Genomic DNA, 19,076 nt, shown 5'->3' with positions numbered 1-19,076 from the left:
GGCGGAACCCAACCTGGGCATCAGTGAGCAGGTTATTGTTAAGCAAGTGCCACTTGATAGCACTGTTAATGACCCCTTCCATTCCATCAGATGATTCCTTCTATTACCACCCCATCAGAGAGTAGACTGATGGGGTGGTAATTGGCCAAGTTGGGTTTGTCCTGCTTTTTGTGTACAGGACATACCTGGGCAATTTTCCACATAGCCGGATAGATGCCAGTGTTGTAGCTGTTACTGGAACAGCTTGGCTAGGGGCGTGGCAAGTTCTGGAAAACAAATCTTCAGAACTATTGCTGGAATATTATCAGGACTCATAGCCTTTGCAGTATCCAATGCCTTCAGCCATTTCTTGATGTCACGTGGAGTGAATCAAATTGGCTGAAGATTGGCATATTTGAGACTGGGGACCTCCAGAGGAGGCCAAGATGGATCACCCACTCGGCACTTCTGGCTTAAGATTGTTGCGAATGCTTCAGCCTTATCTTTTGCACTGATGTGCTGGACTCCTCCATCATTGAGGATGGGGATATTTGTGGAGCCTCCTCCTCTAGTGAGTTGTTTAATTGTCCACCACCATCCACGACTGGATGTGGCAGGACTGCAGAGCTTAGATCTGATCTACTGGTTGTGGGATCGATTAGCTCTGTCTATCACTCGCTGCTTATGCTGTTTGGCACACAAGTAGTCCTGCTTTATAGCTTCACCAGGTTGACACCACATTTTTAAGTATGCCTGGTGCTGCTCCTGGCATGTCCTCCTGCACTCTTCATTGAACCAGGGTTGATCCTCTGGCTTGATGGTAATGGTAGAGTGGGGGATATGCTGGGCCATGAGGTTACAGATTGTGGTTGAGTACAATTCCGTCACTGCTGATGGCCCACAATGCCTCATGGATGCCCAGTCTTGAGAGTTACTAGATCTGTTTGAAATCTATCCCATTTAGCACGGTGGTAGTGTCACACAACACGATGGAGGGTAAACTCATTGTGAAGGCGGGACTTCATCTCCACAATGACTGTGCGGTGGTCACTCCTACTGATACTGTCATGGACAGATGCATCAGTGGCAGGCAGGTTAGTGAGGATGAGGTCAAGTATGTTTTTCCCTCTTTTTGATTTCTCTCACACCTGCTGCAGACCCAGTCTAGCAGTTATGTTATTTAGGACTCAGCCTGCTCAGTCAGTAGTGGTACCACTGAGCCACTCTTGATGATGGACATTGAAGTACCCCACCCAGAGTACATTCTGCACCCTTGCTACTCTCAGTGCTTGCTCCAAGTGATGTTCAACATGGAGGAGCACTGATTCATCAGCTGAGGGTGGGCGATACGTGGTAATCAGCAGGAGGTTTCCTTGCCCATGTTTGAATTGATGCCATGAGACTTTATGGGGTCCAGAATCGATGTTGAGGACTCCCATGGCACTCCCTTCTGACTTTATACCACTGTGCCGCCACCTCAGCTGGACCTGTCCTGTTGTTGGGACAGGACATACCCAGGGATGTTGATGGTGGAGTCTGGGACATTATTTGTAAGGTATGATTCCATGAGGATGACCATGTCAGGCTGTTGCTTGACTCATCCGTGATACAGCTCTCCCAATTTTGGCACTAGCCCCCAGATGTTGGTAAGGAGGACTTTGCACTGTTGACAGGGCTGTGTTTGCCGTTGTCATTTCCAGTGCCTAGGACGGGTGTTCCATCCACTTTCATTCCTTTTTTGTGACAAATTTTGGTCTCCTTATTTAAGGAAGGATGTAAATGCATTGGAGGCGGTTCAGAGGAGGTTTACTCGATTGATACCTGGAATGAGCAGGTAGCCTTATGAGGAAAGGTTGGACAGACTGGGATTGTTTCCAATGGAGTTTAGAAGAGTGAGGGCTGACTTGATTGAAGTAAACAAAATCCTGAACGATATTAACAAAGTATGTTTCCTCTTGTGGGTGAGTCCAGAATTAGGGGTCACCCTTACAGGACAGAGATGAGAATTTTTTTCTCTCAGAAGTTTGTGCGACTTCGGAATTCTCTGCCTCAGAAGGCGGTGGAAGAGGGGTCATTGAATATTTTTAAGGCAGAGGGAGACAGATTCTTGATAAGCAAGGGAATCAAAGGTTATCGGGAATAGATGGGAATGTGGAATTTGAAACACAAGCAGATCAGCCATGATTTTATTGATTGGTGGAGCAGGCTTGACTCCTGTTCCTATTTTGTATGTTTGTATGTTGATATTTAAATCTTTTTCTTACTCTTATCTGACCTCTGTAGTAATCTAGCAGGTCATTCAGAGGTGTGCAGGGCAATCAGGGGTGGGCAATAAATGGCAGCTTTGCAAATGATGCCTACATTCCAGAGAATGAATATCAAAAAACTGTTAAAAACAAACAGAATAACTTATGTTTTTATTGCACTTTCAACGTGGGAAAATGCCAGACCCTGAACAGATTTCTCGTAAAATTGTTTTGGTTAAACAAGCATGAGCGGTCAGTTATATCTCTGTCTGATCTTGTGCATGTTCAATTGATTTGTTTTTGAAATAAAAAGGGAAAGTGCCAGAAACACTCAGCAGATCTCGCAGTAACCATGGGGAGGGAAAGAGAGTTACCAGTAACCTCAAGCCTGCTCCATCATTCAATAAGTTGATGGCTGATCTTATTGTGGTCTCAACTCCACTTTCCTGACTGACGCCCCCCCCCACCATAACGCTTGACTCCCTTATAAATCAAAAATCTGTCTAACTCAGCCTTGAATATTTTCAATGACTCAGCTTCCACTGCTCTTTAGGGGAGAAAATGGGACCAGGGATGAGGGACTTCAGTTATCTGGATAGACTGGAGAAGATGGGATTGTTCTCCTTAGAGCAGAGAAGGTTAAGAGAAGATGTAAAAGAGGTGTTTAAAATCACTATTGATTTTACTAAACTAAATAAGGAAAAACTGTTTCTGGTGGCAGAAGTAAACAAAGATCACAGATTTATGGTAAAAGATTAAGGTGATTGGTAAAAGCATCAGAAATGAAATGAGGACACTTTTTTTTTACAGTGAATTATTGTGCCTGAAAAAGTGGTGGAAGCAGATTCAATAGTAACTTTCAAAAGAGAATTGGATAAATACCTGCAAGAAAACATTTAAAAGACTGTGGGGAAAAAGTGTGTAGAATGGGACTAATTGAATAGCTCTGCCAAAGAACCATCACAAGCATGATGGACCAAATGGCCTCTTGTGTTGTATCGCTCTATAATCCTTCTTTGGAAGTCAGCAGATCCAGCCCTAATTTCTTTGCCGAGTTTCCTGATTCCTCATCGGTCCGTGCAGCAGCAGTGAATTTTAAATCGGCCTTCTAATTGTACTGTGGGAATCCAATAGAATAATGTTAATGAACAGTCCTGTTTCTCCATGGCACAATGCTCTGACTCTCCAACAGATACTGCCATTGGTGAGTGCATGGTGTGTTGGGCCCACACTCCAGCATTTCACTCTTTAAATTCATCATCAACCCTCTCCTGCACATCACAGTGAGATTAATATTGGGACCATCATTTCAATAATCAAGTGGTCAATCTGTGGAAAGACTCCCTAGGGAGATGGGTGAAAATAGGATTGATTCATTCAAATACAAAATAGATTTATTTCAGAAAATAACATTTTAGGATAGATTGTGTGAGTAATTCTGGTCATGACATATAATGTAAAAGCATAGCTTGCTTGGAAGAAACAGGTGACTTTAGTTCCAAAGCCCTCCACCACTGTGGGTTTCCTCACCTCATGGCGAGATCTGGCACAGACTATTTGATAGAAATTAATTGCTGTAATTAATCAATAACTCCATTATCAATATTGTGTGACTATCAGGCTGGTGGAAGGTGAATTAACTAGGTTCTGTTTTCATCCAGAAATTCCTATGTTCCTATGCGTTCTAGCTGAAATCAGCTAATTCAGCCACTGGCTGCTGCCTAGGAATTATTGAAGTAGCAGCCATTCCTCAGATTATGTATCTTGGCTCCCTCTTAGCTAGTGTATGGGGTTTGAAGGCAACGTCTGCTGCTGCTACATCCAAAGATACTCTTACATTAACACTAGGCCACCTGAAGAATGTTGAGGACATACAACATTTGAGTGTCACTCTCCCCTTTCTCCTTTACATGTATATCATTAATAGAACAGTGGCCTGTTTCTTTCCACTCCTGGTACCTCATTGGCACCTGGATGGCGTCAGTAGTGCATTCAGGGTACAGACTAATAATCCAAGGAATGTGAATTCAAATCCCAGATGGCAAATTTGAACTCAGTTTTTTAAAAATCTGGAGATAGGAAACAGGAATCAGTAAAAAAAAATAATGACCATGAAGCTGTGGGATCATCTGAAAAATTCAACTGGTTCATTCATGTTGTTTGGAGAAGGAAACCAATTTGGGCCTAAATGTGACTCCAGTCCCACACCAATGTGGTTCCTCTTCACTGCCCTCTGAAGGGGCCGAGAATATTGCAGCATAACTCGGGTTGAGAAAAAAATGCCACCCTTGATTGCCAGCAACATCCAAACCCTGAGAATGAAGTTTTAAAAATTAGCAATATATTAAATAATTTAAGTTATAATTGCACCAGCCACATAAATACTACAGCTACAAGATGCACTGCAACAACTCGCTAAGCTTCCTTTGACAGACCTTGCAAACCCCCAACCTCTACTACCTAGAAGTCCAAGGGCATGGGGCATATGGGAACACCACCGCCTGCAAGCTCCCCTCCACTCACCATCCTGACTTGGAACGATATCGCTGTTATTCCTTCATCACTGGCTCAAAATCCTGGAACTCTCTTCCTAACAGCGCTGTGGGTGTAACTACACTACATGGACTTTGGCAGTTCAAGAAGGCGGCTCACCACCACCTTCTGAAGGGCAACTTAGGCAAAGGCCCTCCGCATCAGACCCTTCATGAGCATCTGGAGGCTCAGCACCACCAAATGCTGCCCTCGAGGCAGATGCAGTGGGGAAGAGACGGTCGCCCAAAACTTCCTGGAATGCATCTTTGTAAAGGAGGTCTATAAAGTGTTTTTTTTTTTGGTGAGATTCATTCCGAGCAGCTCTCAAACACAAGACTCTGTGCACCATGGTCCAGGAAGGCACACTGAGATAAACAACAACTATTGCTAGAAGAAGTGGGTTTAATGGGATGAATGGTCCTTTCTGAATCCTCGGATCCAAAATTGATTCAATGACAGGAAGCAAAGCCAATGGCCTGAATCTTCTGGTCGGCGTGCGAGGGGCTCGCTGACATGTAAAATGACACGTGGTGATGTTGGGTGTGCGTCCCGATGTCACAGCGCATCATTTCGATCTGCGCACCCACCAAACTGTCAAAGGCCTATTAAGGCCATTTAAATACTAATTAAAAGAATTAACGGAGCTGCCCTTAAGGTTGGTGGGCAGGCAAAGAGCCCAGGCGGCCTTCGCATTTATCATGAAACCTCATCCACGGGCCCCGACTCAGTCTCCTCCACCACCCACACAGGGAGTGCTCAGCGCTTCCAGGTGTTCATCACGCTGGGCAGGTCTTAACTGGCTCACCCATGTAAAATGGCAGCGTGCAGCCTATCGCGGGCGGTGATTGGCTGCATGCCTGCCTGTGCCTGGTCCTGCTCAGCAACCCCAACGGGGAGAAAATTCTCCCCAATTGTTGATATCTATTTTTGTGACTGGAAGGCTGTTTCCAGTGGGGTTCTACAGGAGTCATACTGGATTTCTTGCTTTTCATGGTACATATCAATGATTTAGGCTTGTATTTAGGGGCAGGAATAAGAAGTTTGCAGATGATACAAAAATAGATCATGTGACAGATGGTGAATACTGGAAGATATCAATGGACTAGTCAGGTAGGTGGAAAGTGGTATATGGAGTTAAATCTGGAAAAATATAAGGTAATGTATTTGGAGAAGGCTAACAAGGCAAAAGAATATACAATATATGGTAGGATACTGAGAAGTATAATGGAACAGAGAGACCTTGGAGTGCATGTCCACAGATCCCTTAAGGTTACAGGATAGGTAGATAAGGTGGTTAAAACGGCTTAGAATATGTTTTAAAAAATAAAAACAAAAAACTTGCGGATGCTGGAAATCCAAAACAAAAACAGAATTACCTGGAAAAACTCAGCAGGTCTGGCAGCATCGGCGGAGAAGAAAAAAGTTGACATTTCAACTCCTCATGACCCTTCAACAGAACTGAGTAAAATTAGGAGAGGGGTGAAATATAAGCTGGTTTAAGGTGGGTGAGGGGGGGGGGAGGCAGAGAAGTGGTGGAGGGTGGTGTGGTTGTAGGGACAAGCAAGCAGTGATAGGGGCAGATAATCAAAAGATGTCACAGGCAAAAGAACAAAGAGGTGTTGAAGGTGATGATATTATCTAAACGAATGTGCTAATTAAGAATGGATGGCAGGACACACAAAGTACAGCTCTAGTGAGGGTGGGGTGGAAAGACTAATAGGGCATAAAAGGTATAGATTTAAAAATAATGGAAAAAGGTGGGAAAAGAAAAATCTATATAAATTATTGGAAAAAGCAAAAGGAAGGGGAAAGAAATGGAAAGGGGGTGGGGATGGAGGAGGGAGTTCAAGCTCTAAAGTTGTTGAATTCAATATTCAGTCCGGAAGGCTGTAAAGTGCCAAGTCGGAAGATGAGGTGCTGTTCCTTCAGTTTGCATTGGGCTTCACTGGAACTGGAATATGTTTTCCTTTATTAGCCAGGTTTTTATGTTTTAGGCTATCAGGTTTACTTTGTTCAGTGAACGCTAGCTGCGCCCTTAATATTAACACGTTAATTGGTGCTTGAAACAATTAAGGCAGAGAGACCGATTAACTGAACAAACGCTGGTGGTTTATTGGAACGAAGAACAGAGCATTAACACCATGTGTGCTTCTTCAATCACCTCCAGCTCCAGACTTACAGTTACCAAAGTAGCCTGCACTGTGTAGCGATTGGTCAATACAGTCACATGATCAATTAACTACATTCTCTTAAAGGCATATAGCACTCCACTTTACCACATAGACATAGGGTAGGATTGCTATAAAACAGTAGTTAGGCCACAGCTAGAGTACTGATCACTAGATTCTAGTTACCACATCACAAGATGGGTGTGGTACAGGGAAGATTTACAAGGAAATTGCCAAAACTGGGGAGCTTTAGCTATGAGGAAAGATTGGATAAGTTGGTGTTGCTTTCGAAGGAACAGAGGAGACTGAGCAGACATTTAATTGAGGTGTAACAGTGGCCAGAATTTTCCATTAGGCGATTTGGGGGCGGGGTCCACTTGCCGACGGGAAATGATGCGGGATGACGTCGGGAGGAACCCCCAACGTCATCCCAGTCCCTTTAAATTTTCAGGAAGGCAGGCATACAGCGAAATCAGCCGTCCGTCCGCCAACCTGCCAATGGCCAATTGAGGCTATTGACAGGGCAATCAAAGTAATTAAAGGCCCTGCCCGTCCAACTTTAAGGCTGGCGGGCAGGCCAGGAACCCCAGCAGGCTTCTGATAATACATGAAACTTCATCCACTGGCGGGATGAGATTTCATGTTCCGTTTTAAAAACTTTAATAAATGTAATGTGATATTTATTAACATGTCCCATCTCGTGTGACATTGTCACATGAGGGGGACATGTTAATAATATTTTTATTTTTCTATTTTTTTAAGTTTTATACACTGTCACTAATCTCCCTGAGACAGCACTTAGTCTCAGGGAGCAGTGTGCACTTTCGTGCGCATGCGCGCACTCTGACAGCTGGGGATTCCCTCCCCACCCCCACACAGGAAATGCATAGCGCTTCCTGTCGGGCAGGCTGCTGGGCGGGCCTTAATTGGCTTGCCCACTCAAAATGGCAGCGGGCCCCGTTTTGGCAGCTGGGGTCGGCTGTCTGCCCGCCGCCGAGCCGCTGGGGCCCACACGCCCACCAAGGGCAAAATTCTGCCCATTGTATGAGGACCTGGAGGGGAGAGTACCTATTTCTATTAGCAGAGAGGCCAATAACCATGGGGCATAGATTTAAAAGTAATTGATAGAAAGATTAGAGGAGAGTTGAGGAGAACTTTTTTCACCCAGAGATTGGGGTAGATCTGAAACTCATTGCCTGAAGGGGTGATAGAAACAGAAACCCTAATTATATTTTAAAATATTTGGATAAACATTTGAAGTGCTGTAACCATCAGGGCTGAAAAGTGGGATGAGACTTGATAGCTTTTTATCGGCCGGCACAGACATGATGGGCTTAATGGTCCCCTCCTGTGCAGTAAATGCTTGGAAAACTCAGCAGGTTATGTAACATCTGTGGAAAGAAAGAGAAAGTTCAAATATTGGCTTGGTAGTACAGTACTTGAGCATTGTTGAAAAAAGAGATTTATAGTTGAAGCTTTCATCTTGCACTCATCAGGACAATTTGGAAGAAAATACTAATGTCGGGGAATCAACATATTTATACTGTATGAGAAGTGAGTGCTGATTGGTTGGCAAGTGGACTCTCATTGATAGAGGCGTTGCCATGGTAAATGCACCAGTGATGGTGACTGACAGTTAACTGACAAACATTGTTTGAAATTTAAACAGGCAGCTTGATTCTGATTGGTCAAGACATTGCCCTGGGGTATGAACCCCAGGCTTAGAAAACGTAAGGAACTAATATTTGAAGATACTTAGATTGCCAAGTTGATTGAAGGCGCAAATGCTAATGAAGGGAGAGAGGATGAGTAAGAAGCCAGTTAGAGAAAATACAGCATGGCAGGATTGTTGGGCTGAAGGAGGTCAGAGGTAGGAAGCAGAAAAACATGGAGAGGAGATTCGACAAATTCTCAAAGAATATTGGACAGGTTTTGCCTTGAAAATTAACAAGTCCAATTTAATACATGGAGCGGGGGAGGTTTGGGGATTTAAGTTCCTTGATCCTAAATTGCGCTCTATTCTGGCAGTGCACAGAGACAGTCCGCGAGAATTCATTATGGTGCCCCATCAGAATAAATCAGCTGAGGTCCAATCAGGTGCAACTCACCTTTCACAGCCTTACTCATTTCGGCCCTCACTGAGGCCCAGATATGTGGGAGAAGAGGGAGGGATGAGGGGAGGGGGTAGGAGCCAGGGGATGTAATTTATTTTTCCAAGTTTTTACACCTTTATTTTGGGGATTCCTGCAATCCCTTAAGGGCAGTGGGCTAAGGTGTTCTTTACGTTTTCTAAGTGAATGGCTGTCACTTACTTTGTTTAGCTGAAACAGGCGCAACATGTGTACATGTTTTTTCTGTGTGCAAAGAACAGGGCCCTGTGTATTAATATATGTAGCTTCCAGCACGTAAATGTGCCACATTGTGAGTCCAACTAACAATCTTAAATTGGTTGTTAGCATAATTCTAAGCACACTCAGAATTATTTAGCAAGTGTTGTCCAATCGTGGAATCACAAATAATGTTGGACACTGTGTTTTGAGTTTTGCAAGCACGGGCAGGTTGGGTATGGTCTGTACCCAGCCCATTGCGAACAACGGCTGCGACATGCTGTTTGATACGATCTGCCAGTCTTTGGGACGTACGGCCTACATATCTAGAATCATACTGGTACTGAAATTCATACACTACATCACTCATTTGTGTGATAGACAGAACATCTTTTTGGCTTGATGGCAGCACCCTGTGAGTGACAAATACCCACTCGCCTATTTCTACATTCATTGAGTGGAAGGTTCTTCCTGCTGAGGATGCTGTCTGCAGGAGATTGCAGAGTACCATGGATGCAATCCTCTGCATCCAAGAACTTGAGGAAAGCTAGCAACCCTGTAAAAATGGCTGGCCACTGTCTTGCTAAAACTATTAAATTCCCACAAAATTGGTTTCCCTAATCAGGTTATAATATGCACAAACTCAGACTGACCTTTTCAGGTCCTGAACACCTTAGCCCACTGCCCTTAAGGAATTGCAGGAATCCCCAAAATAAAGGTGTAAAAACTTGGAAAAATAATTTACATCCCCTGGCTCCTACCCCCTCCCCTCATCCCTCCCTCTTCTCCCACATATCTGGGCCTCAGTGAGGGCCGAAATGAGTAAGGCTGTGAAAGGTGAGTTGCACCTGATTGGACCTCAGCTGATTTATTCTGATGGGGCACCATAATGAATTCTCGCGGACTGTCTCTGTGCACTGCCAGAATAGAGCGCAATTTAGGATCAAGGAACATAAATTCCCAAACCTCCCCCGCTCCATGTATTAAATTGGACTTGTTAATTTTCAAGGCAAAACCTGTCCAATATTCTTTGAGAATTTGTCGAATCTCCTCTCCATGTTTTTCTGCTTCCTACCTCTGACCTCCTTCAGCCCCACAATCCTGCCATGCTGTATTTTCTCTAACTGGCTTCTTACTCATCCTCTCTCCCTTCATTAGCATTTGCGCCTTCAATCAACTTGGCAATCTAAGTATCTTCAAATATTAGTTCCTTACGTTTTCTAAGCCTGTTCCCATCCAACAATGCAGCACCCAGTACCCCACTCTGACAGTGCAGTGCTCCTACAGTGTGCCTTGGACAATGTAACCCTTCCTCTATATTGCTCCTCCGATATTGCAGCACTCTCTCAATACTGCTCCTCCAATAGTGAAGCACTCTTTCAGTATTGATGCACCAACGGTGCAGAATTCCTTCAGTATTGTCCCTCTGGCAGTGCAGTATGCTATATTCCAGAAAGCCAGGCGGTGAAGGATAGAATTGGAGCCAACTATTGTACACAAGTAAATATTTATTGACAAAAATAAACATCAGAAACATGCACCTACTAACCCATTCTAGTTTTAGTGAGGTCGTATATATAAACGGAGTTAGTGTATTTGATGACCGCTTTGGTGCCTTCAGAGACGGCGTGTTCAGCCAGTTCCCGTGGCAGCATGTGGCGGACGGCCAAGATGTTGTGACGCTTGTTGTAGTGAATGAGGTGCCAAGCCTCGGAGGTGATGCGCTCGAAAATGTTGACAACAAAGGAATTCATAACACTCATGGCCTTGGACGAGATCCTGGTGGAAGGGTGGACCTGGGTCAGCACTCTGCACATGTAAGTGGAAGCGAGATTCCCTCTGCTTCTTGGGAGGCTTCTTGGTGACTTTAGTCAGCAACTGCTTCAACACCTTGCAAGATGCGCTGCCCTTAGACGCAGCCACCATCTCAGCCATTCCACTTGACTTGGGCCAACTCAAATTAGCACATGTGAATTTCCAGTTAATGTCCACCAGCTGCATAGAATTAAATACAATTAACACAGCACTCCCTCAGGACGGATCCTCTAAAAGTGCAGAGCATTCTCAGTAATGCCCCTCTGACAGTGAGGCACTCCATCAGTACTGACCCTCTGAGAATGCAGTGTCCCTGATCAGAACTGCAGTGGAGTATCAGCCTCGATTATGTGCTCATTATGTGCAGCCCCCCCCCACCCATCCACAATGAGGCTTCAAACCACAACTTTGTGACTTAGAGGAGAGAATGCTACCACTGAGAGAAGACTGGCAGAAACTGAATATAGAGATATAGCAAAAAAATCTGAAATAAGAACAAAAAAATGTTGGAAACATGCAACAGGTTATGTTTTGAGTAAAGGGCCTTTTTGTAAAGAGAATGGACTGGAAGTTTACAGTTAATACTAAAATGTGGAAAGTTCAGTGGGTGCAGTCTCTAGGGATATTAGATTTGAAAGTATAACTTTTACAACTGGCTTTGGAGAGATAACCCTTCCCCTCATATGTATACACAACTTACCTATCCTTACTGTTTCAGATACTTGAGTATATTACAAAGCATCTTTGATGTTGGCAGGAAGTGCAAGAGTGAGAAAAGGGGATAACAATTAAAAGTATTGATGAGTGCCCAATTATCAGAACAGTGTGCTGTTCAACTGAAATTGAGTATTGATATAGAGGGAGAGTATTAGTGTAGGCCTGCATTCCAATCAGTTCAAAATCTGCACCCTTTCAAGTGGGAAAGAGCTAAGTCGAGATTGTGACCTCTCAGTGCAGTTAGGGTAGGGCCTAGGGGTAGAAGGACAATTACATACAAACACCTGGTAGTCTCTATTAGTCATTTAGAAAGTCAACAAGGGATTATGTACCAAAACAAAATTCATATCAAAATTGGACTGGACTCTGCTGTCAACAATAATAACGGCATGTGTGTCCACACTCACTGTTAATAATGGGTAAAATGGCAGCAACTTCTGGCATTTGCACATGCGCGTTTACAAGTGGAAATCCAGAAGCTGCTGTCTGTGATACCCTGCTCCACCAATGGAACCTGCACAGAAATCAACGTCATGGTGCGAACTTGGGCTAATTATCACTATTCTTCCTCTAAAGACAAATGGAGAAGTTATGGCTTCAGGAATAACAGCTTTTAAAGACACACTAAGTTATTATTGCTGCTGAACAACCACCGTAGACCTGAAAATTTAATTTTACAAGTGTAAAGTCTCATTCTTCAGAAATTCTAAGAAAAAAATTCAGGTTGCAGTTTCAAAAATACAATTTTACAATGTTTTCTATTTAATATTTCTCCCTTAATCACATCTATGTCCCTCCCTTTATTTTCTTCATGTACATGATTAACATGTAATTTATATTCCTCATTTCATTTTTACTTCTGGCTTTGCAGTCTGCTTGTCTCAGTGAGGATACTTCAGTGTGATTGGTTGAAGAGCCTCCAGGCTGCTATTCCTGCTCACAATACAGATCCCTTGTAGATACCACTGAATTCAAACAGATGTGGGAAATTTCCACTGACAAGCACATTCAGAGTCTATAGAAAATTAGACATGAGGTGATGAGCAAGTGCTGGGCCTTTGCTGCTCACAGCAAAATTCAGGTCAAATTATTTGCACCTGATCCTCTGCGACGTATTAAGGGAAAAAATATGTTTAAGATTTAGTTGTGATTTTTTAGTTGTGCTTATAGAACATATGTGAGGTGGAATTCCTTCCTAAGCCTCTTCACTTTTATCGTCCTTTAGACACTCCTTAAAAGCTACCTCTTTGACCAAGCTTATTATCTCCTTAGTGGCTTGATGTCAATTCTTGTCCGACAGTGCTTCTGTGCAACACCTTGGGATGTTTTGTTACATGAAAGATGCTGTGCAAATTGTCATTTATATTTTGCAGTTTATCAAATGGACTTTATTAAGTGGGTGCAAAACAAATGCCCTAACTCTGACTTTTGCAGCCCATTGTTAAATGACGTAAGTAAAAGAGACGAACACAGAAAGTAAATATTCTGACGGATGTCTGTTATCAATTGGCCACCCATGAGTCACTGAAGGATGATTGTTTTAACGATTATTGGGCAATGCCTCCACTCTTTCCAAACTGCCTGTTAATTAACAATATTCTCGAATCTTACATGGCACTGCTTGTGGTAGGTCAGGCGATACCATGATGGGCTTGAGCTTTCTCCACGTCCTCTAACATAAGTCAGGTGATGTGCTTTACTCCAATGCCCCACTTAATTGATTGAACTCAGCTGCTCTTCCAAGTTGAATTATTCTAAATATTGTGGATGAACACAAGGCTGAACTATCGCCAGGGAAACTTGTTCTGAAGCCATTTCAAGCCTCCCTTAGGAATGTATGCTCTTTAGATAAGGAAAGGCAATGCCCTGGAAAGTGCTCCAACAATTTCTCCAAATTATAAGACATGCTTATATTTTGGGTTAGCCTGTATAAGGTAGTCAGTGCAGCAATGCAAACAATTTCCTTCACAACAGCCCATAGGACTAGAGTTCAAATCCTAGCATAGCCAAAGTTATGAAAATGAGTTCAACAAGTCTCATACTTTATAGGCTAGCACCAGTAAACAACCATGAAAGCTGCTAGAATTTTCTATCTGCACTTGCTCTGGCCTATTCTGGCTAATCCCACACAATTGTTGATGCCCTTGGGGTGATTAGGGATAGGCGATATATAACAATGTTGCAACATGTCAATTACACCCCAAAAACAAATAAAATGAATTATGAGACCAAAAATGTTACTATTTTATTTAAGCACTTTATATTAGAATCATACAATACAAAAAAATACATTTTTGAAAGAACTGTCTAATTAGTCTCTGCCTTATCCCTATTAACCTGAAAGTTTTTCCCCTTCAAGCATTTATCCAATCCCCTTTTGAAAGTTATAATTGAGTCTGCTTCCACCACCCTATAAATCAGCATGTTCCAGATTATAAGTTCATTGCGTTAAAAGATTCTTCCTGTTTCAACTCTTTTTTTGCCAATTGCCTTAAATCAGTGTCTTCCTCCCAGTGGAAACAGTTTTGCCCTATCTACACTATCAAAACTCTTCATAATTTTGTAAACCTCTATTAAATCTCCCCATAACCTTCTCTGCTCTAAGCAGAAAAATCCCAGCTTCTTCAATCTCTCCACCTAACTGAAGTCCCTCATCCCTGGTACCAGTCTAGTAAATTTCTTCTGTACCCTCTTCAAAACTTGACACCTTTCTTAAAGTGTGGTGCCCAGAATTGAACATAATATTCCAGCTGAGGCCAAATCAGTGATTTATAAACATTAACTTCCTTCTTAATGTTATCATACAGCATGGAGGCTAATGAACAACATCTTGTATAAAGCACCTTTACATAATAAAATGTCCCAAACTGCATCACAGGGTCATTATAAAACAAAATGTCATATCAGGCAATATTTGGGAAGATGATCAAAAGCTTGGTCAAAGAAATAGTTTTGAAGGAGTGTCTTTGTTACGATCCCTTTAGATATTGATAATGTTTAAAAAGAGATGAATTTCCCATGACTCCAAAAGAAACTTACTTTTACTAACTTTTGTAACAAATAAACTAAAATCAACATGAATCAAGCATTAACAGGCAACTGATACATCAATCTAAAGAAAAAGATATGTTTTGCATTACCTAACTGACACAGCCAAAATATGCCTTATGAAACGATTTTACTCTAAGCCACACACTGAAGGAACAGTGTCAATGTTGCTTCCAGCTCTCTAGTGGAGGTTTACCTCTCCCCACCACATCAGGTCAAAACCTCCAGTGTCCTTCAACAATCGTTCCACTCTGCCTGAGTTTATCAGATCTGATTATCACCAACAAGCCACAACTCAATGACTCCCCATTCCTTAATTCTTTGACAACCTGTCTGTTCTGATCCCTTTCTTTCAAACAGAAGTTGAACCCTTAAAAGCATGCTGCTTGGTCTTTAACACAAACAGTTTTCCCTGCTTTTCCACAGCAACAGCCTCCGTTCCTGCGTCTCTGTAGTGGCTTCTATTCTGTTCTGTGAGCTCCTTTCAAAGATGCTAAACTGCCAATCAAACTGCTTCAGTAAGTTTCTATTTGAGTTTCTCTCCCAATGGCAACCTGAGACCACATGAGCACTTCTTATAACTGAGGTGTTTATCAAGAGTCACCTCTCCCCTTTTAAGAACGATCTGTTTTTCTTTAAGGGACATTTTAAAACATAATCATCTTATAAAGTTAATTGTTCATGACAGTCTTAAAGGAGGAAAGCAAAGTCGAAAGATTTAGGGAGGGAATTCCAGGCCTTAGGACAAGGCAGCTAAGGCACAGCTGCCAATGGTGGAGCAATGTAAATCTGGGTTGCTAAGGAGGCCAGAATTAGAGTGCAGATTTCTTGGAAGTTTATGGGTTTGGAGGAGACCACAGAAATAAGGAGGGTGAGGCCGTGGTGGGATTTGAAAACAGGGATGAAAATTTTAAATCAAGACATTACTAAACTAGGATTGAATGTAGGCTGATGAGCACAGGGATGATGGGTGAATGGAATTTGGTGCAAGTTAGGACATGACCATCAGAATTTTGCAAGGCCTTACATTTTCAGAGATTAGAACATAGGAGACCACCCAGTATACATTAGAAAAGTCTAAAGGTAACAAAGACATAGATGAGGCTTTCAGCAGCAGAAGAGCTGAGGCAGGGAAGACTCAAACAATGCTACACAGGTGAAAATAGGCACTCTTAGTGGTGGCTTGACAGGGTAGATGCTGAGAGGATGTTTCCTCACATTTGGAGATCTAGAACAAAAAGCCAAAGTGTTGTAGGGTGGCCGAGTTGTACTATTAGTGATAGAGTTCATCAGCAGACACTTTTTGGGTAGAAACATTAAGCTTATTTACAATACACTCAGCAGCAACTACACGTGTGTTTCAACTCCAACTCTACACTGACTGCCAAGGAAGCCCACTATTCTCCTATTGGTTACTACAAATCATGTGATCTCTCCTAACAAGTATTATTCTTAAAGGTACATTATACACTAAATAAAACCACAATTACTACATTCCTTCCCGTTTAACTCGGCTATACACATTTACAAGTACATATTTTTCAAGACAACATAATATTTACACTGGGTAAGGAATTTACAAGTTCAGTCTTTCAGGTGGTTTCTTGTTATGTGTGGAACGTCACAGCTCCACATCTTCAGATTCTTTGTCAGGGACCTCCTTTTCCAGAGCTGCCTGACCATCGGGTGCTTCGGAGGGCACTTGCAGTTCTGTATCCTCAACTCTTACAGGAACATTAGACAGGGCAGTCCTGGGTTGAGTATCCTCAACAGGAAACACAGACCTGGTCACGATCACTGGTGGAATCAAATCTTGATTTGTCTCTCTCTTCCTTAAATGGTCCACGTGCTTACGAATGATCCGGCTTTCCACCTCCACGTGGTAAGATACAGATCTAGTCACCTCACTTATTTCACCCGGTAACCACTTTGGTCTTTCCCTGAAATTTTTCACATATATTGGCTCACCCATGATAAATTTCCTGTCGCAATTATGCCAGTCGTGTCTGGTTTTCTGGCTTCCCTGACTTGTTTCCATCTTTCCCTCTAAATTCAACATTATTAAACTCAATCTCGTCCTGAGACAGCGTTTCAACAATAACTCCACACGTGTGGCATCTGTTGTCGTATGAGGGGTACTCCTACAATGAAAAAGAAAGCATGCTAGTTTGGTTGCCAAGGAATCGCCAGTTAGCTTTCTCATGCCTGCCTTGAATGTTCAAATGTTCCCTTTCAGCCAGTCCATTTGAGGAATAGTGTTTCGATGCAGTTTTCACATGAATGATACCATTGAGGCTGATAAACCGTTGAAACTCAGCACTTGTAAATGCCATGCCATTACTGGAAACGACTACTTCTGGTAGTCCATGTATGACAAAACTCTGATGTAATTTCTCAATTGTAGTGGCCGACGTTAGTGACTTCACCTCATATATGTCCAACTATATTGAACGGGCATCAGACATTGTTCCCAGGAAAGGTCCGATGTAGTCAATGTGTAAGCACACCTAGGGTCCACCTGGCCATTCCCATGGGTGTAATGGAGCTATCACTGGCAACTTTTGTAGTTGCTGACATTGCACACCTGTGCTTTACTAAACTCTCTATTTCACCATCCATCCCTGGCTACCATAGATAGCTGTGTGCTATGGTCTTCATTCGGGAAATTCCTGGATGGGCACTGTATACTTCAATTAAAAGTGTCCCCCTTCCTCTTGGGGGAACTATCACAATAAGGTGCCATCCTTGCTGGTTATTTCATGTATTCTGTTGAAGTATGGTTTCATTTCATCAGATACAGATTTCTGTGACCAGCCATGTAGCACTTGTTCTCGTACCTGTGATAAGACTGGGTCCCAATTTGTCCAGTTTCTAATCTGTCGAGCACATACCAGCGAGAAATCTAAAAAATTTAACAGTAAAACAAGTTCCCGTGGAACTAGGACGTGCTCATCATTTTCCTATAAAGTCAAATGACTAAGGGCATCAGCATTTGCGATTTGATTGCCAGGCCTATGTATGAAAATGTATTAGTATGCTGCAAAATTAAAGCCCTGTTAGTATTTCTATATCTTCTTTCTGCGTGCCTCCTTCTTTCTAGCGCAGACTTTAATCTTGGCTTTTTTTACTTCACAGTTGGCCAGACTTCTCTCACATCAAGCTCAACTTGTCTGAGCTCAGTGGCTAAGTCTCCCAAAATTTCATTATCTGTCTGCTTCTTGGAAAATTCTGCCACTTTTGCTTCCAAAGCCTCTTTAGCTTCATTTAGCTGATTCTTCAGCTCTTCCATCCCCTTTTTGTATTTGTTTGCTGCCTCCTGGAAAACTGAGCATCGTTGTGTCTTCTCTGCCAACTCATTCTTAAGTTTGTTCAGAGAATTGCTGAATTCTTTCTGTTTCTCGTTATACTTTTCCAGAGGTACAAACTTTGACCTGAGGGAATCTTGCCATGTGTGAAGGTCTTTCAACAGGTTTCCTTTTTTCTCTTTGGATGTTGCTCACCTTGTCTCAAACTCTGTCATCAAGTAGGGTCTCTTTGAGTCTCTTTTGCTGTTCTTCCAGGGTTTGGCAAGACGGCCTGCATTTCTTCAGGTTGTTGGGTCTTTACACACTCCTTTTTCAAAATAGGAACACTTCTAGCTTCCTTTTGGAATCTCAGTGGCCAATCAAGGTTGATTTCCCTTAGCCAATTTCACCCTAGAAGGCTTGGTCCTCTGCCTCTCAATACCACCACTGGTAGCTTTGCCAATTGGTTTCCATAATAGACAGTTACTTTCTTATGCCTTTTACTTGAAGGTCTTCACCCATATATGTTTTTAGCTTGGCAGCTGTTTCTTCCAAACTTAATTGATGTTCACCATTATTCAGATATCTGAAGGTATGTTCCCCAATTACTGTAGTGGAAGATCCCACGTCCGCTTCCATTCTAACAGGTTTGCCATTTACTTTCACTGTGATAAATATTGGTTCTATCTTTCCAACTTTCAGATTAAACAACGAGTAAACGTCTGAATTTGTTGTTTCAGGTTCTTCTGCAGTGTAGATTTCATTAGACTTCTTTTCTTAACAACCCTGCTTGAATCTTTCCTTGTACTGCCTTATATGTCCATTTCTGTGACAATAGTAACATTCAATTTTTTTAAACTGTCAATCGCTAAAAGACTGCTTGTTTCCACCTCTATTAAAATCATTCTTTGATTTCGCTGCCAAGTTATTTTTCTTTATTCTTTGGCTAGTGAGGGCTGC

Source organism: Carcharodon carcharias, chromosome 14 (genome assembly GCF_017639515.1).
Source record: "Carcharodon carcharias isolate sCarCar2 chromosome 14, sCarCar2.pri, whole genome shotgun sequence".
Lineage (NCBI taxonomy): Eukaryota > Metazoa > Chordata > Chondrichthyes > Lamniformes > Lamnidae > Carcharodon > Carcharodon carcharias.
The sequence above is the reverse complement of the archived record's forward strand: the minus strand, read 5'-3'. Positions refer to the sequence as shown.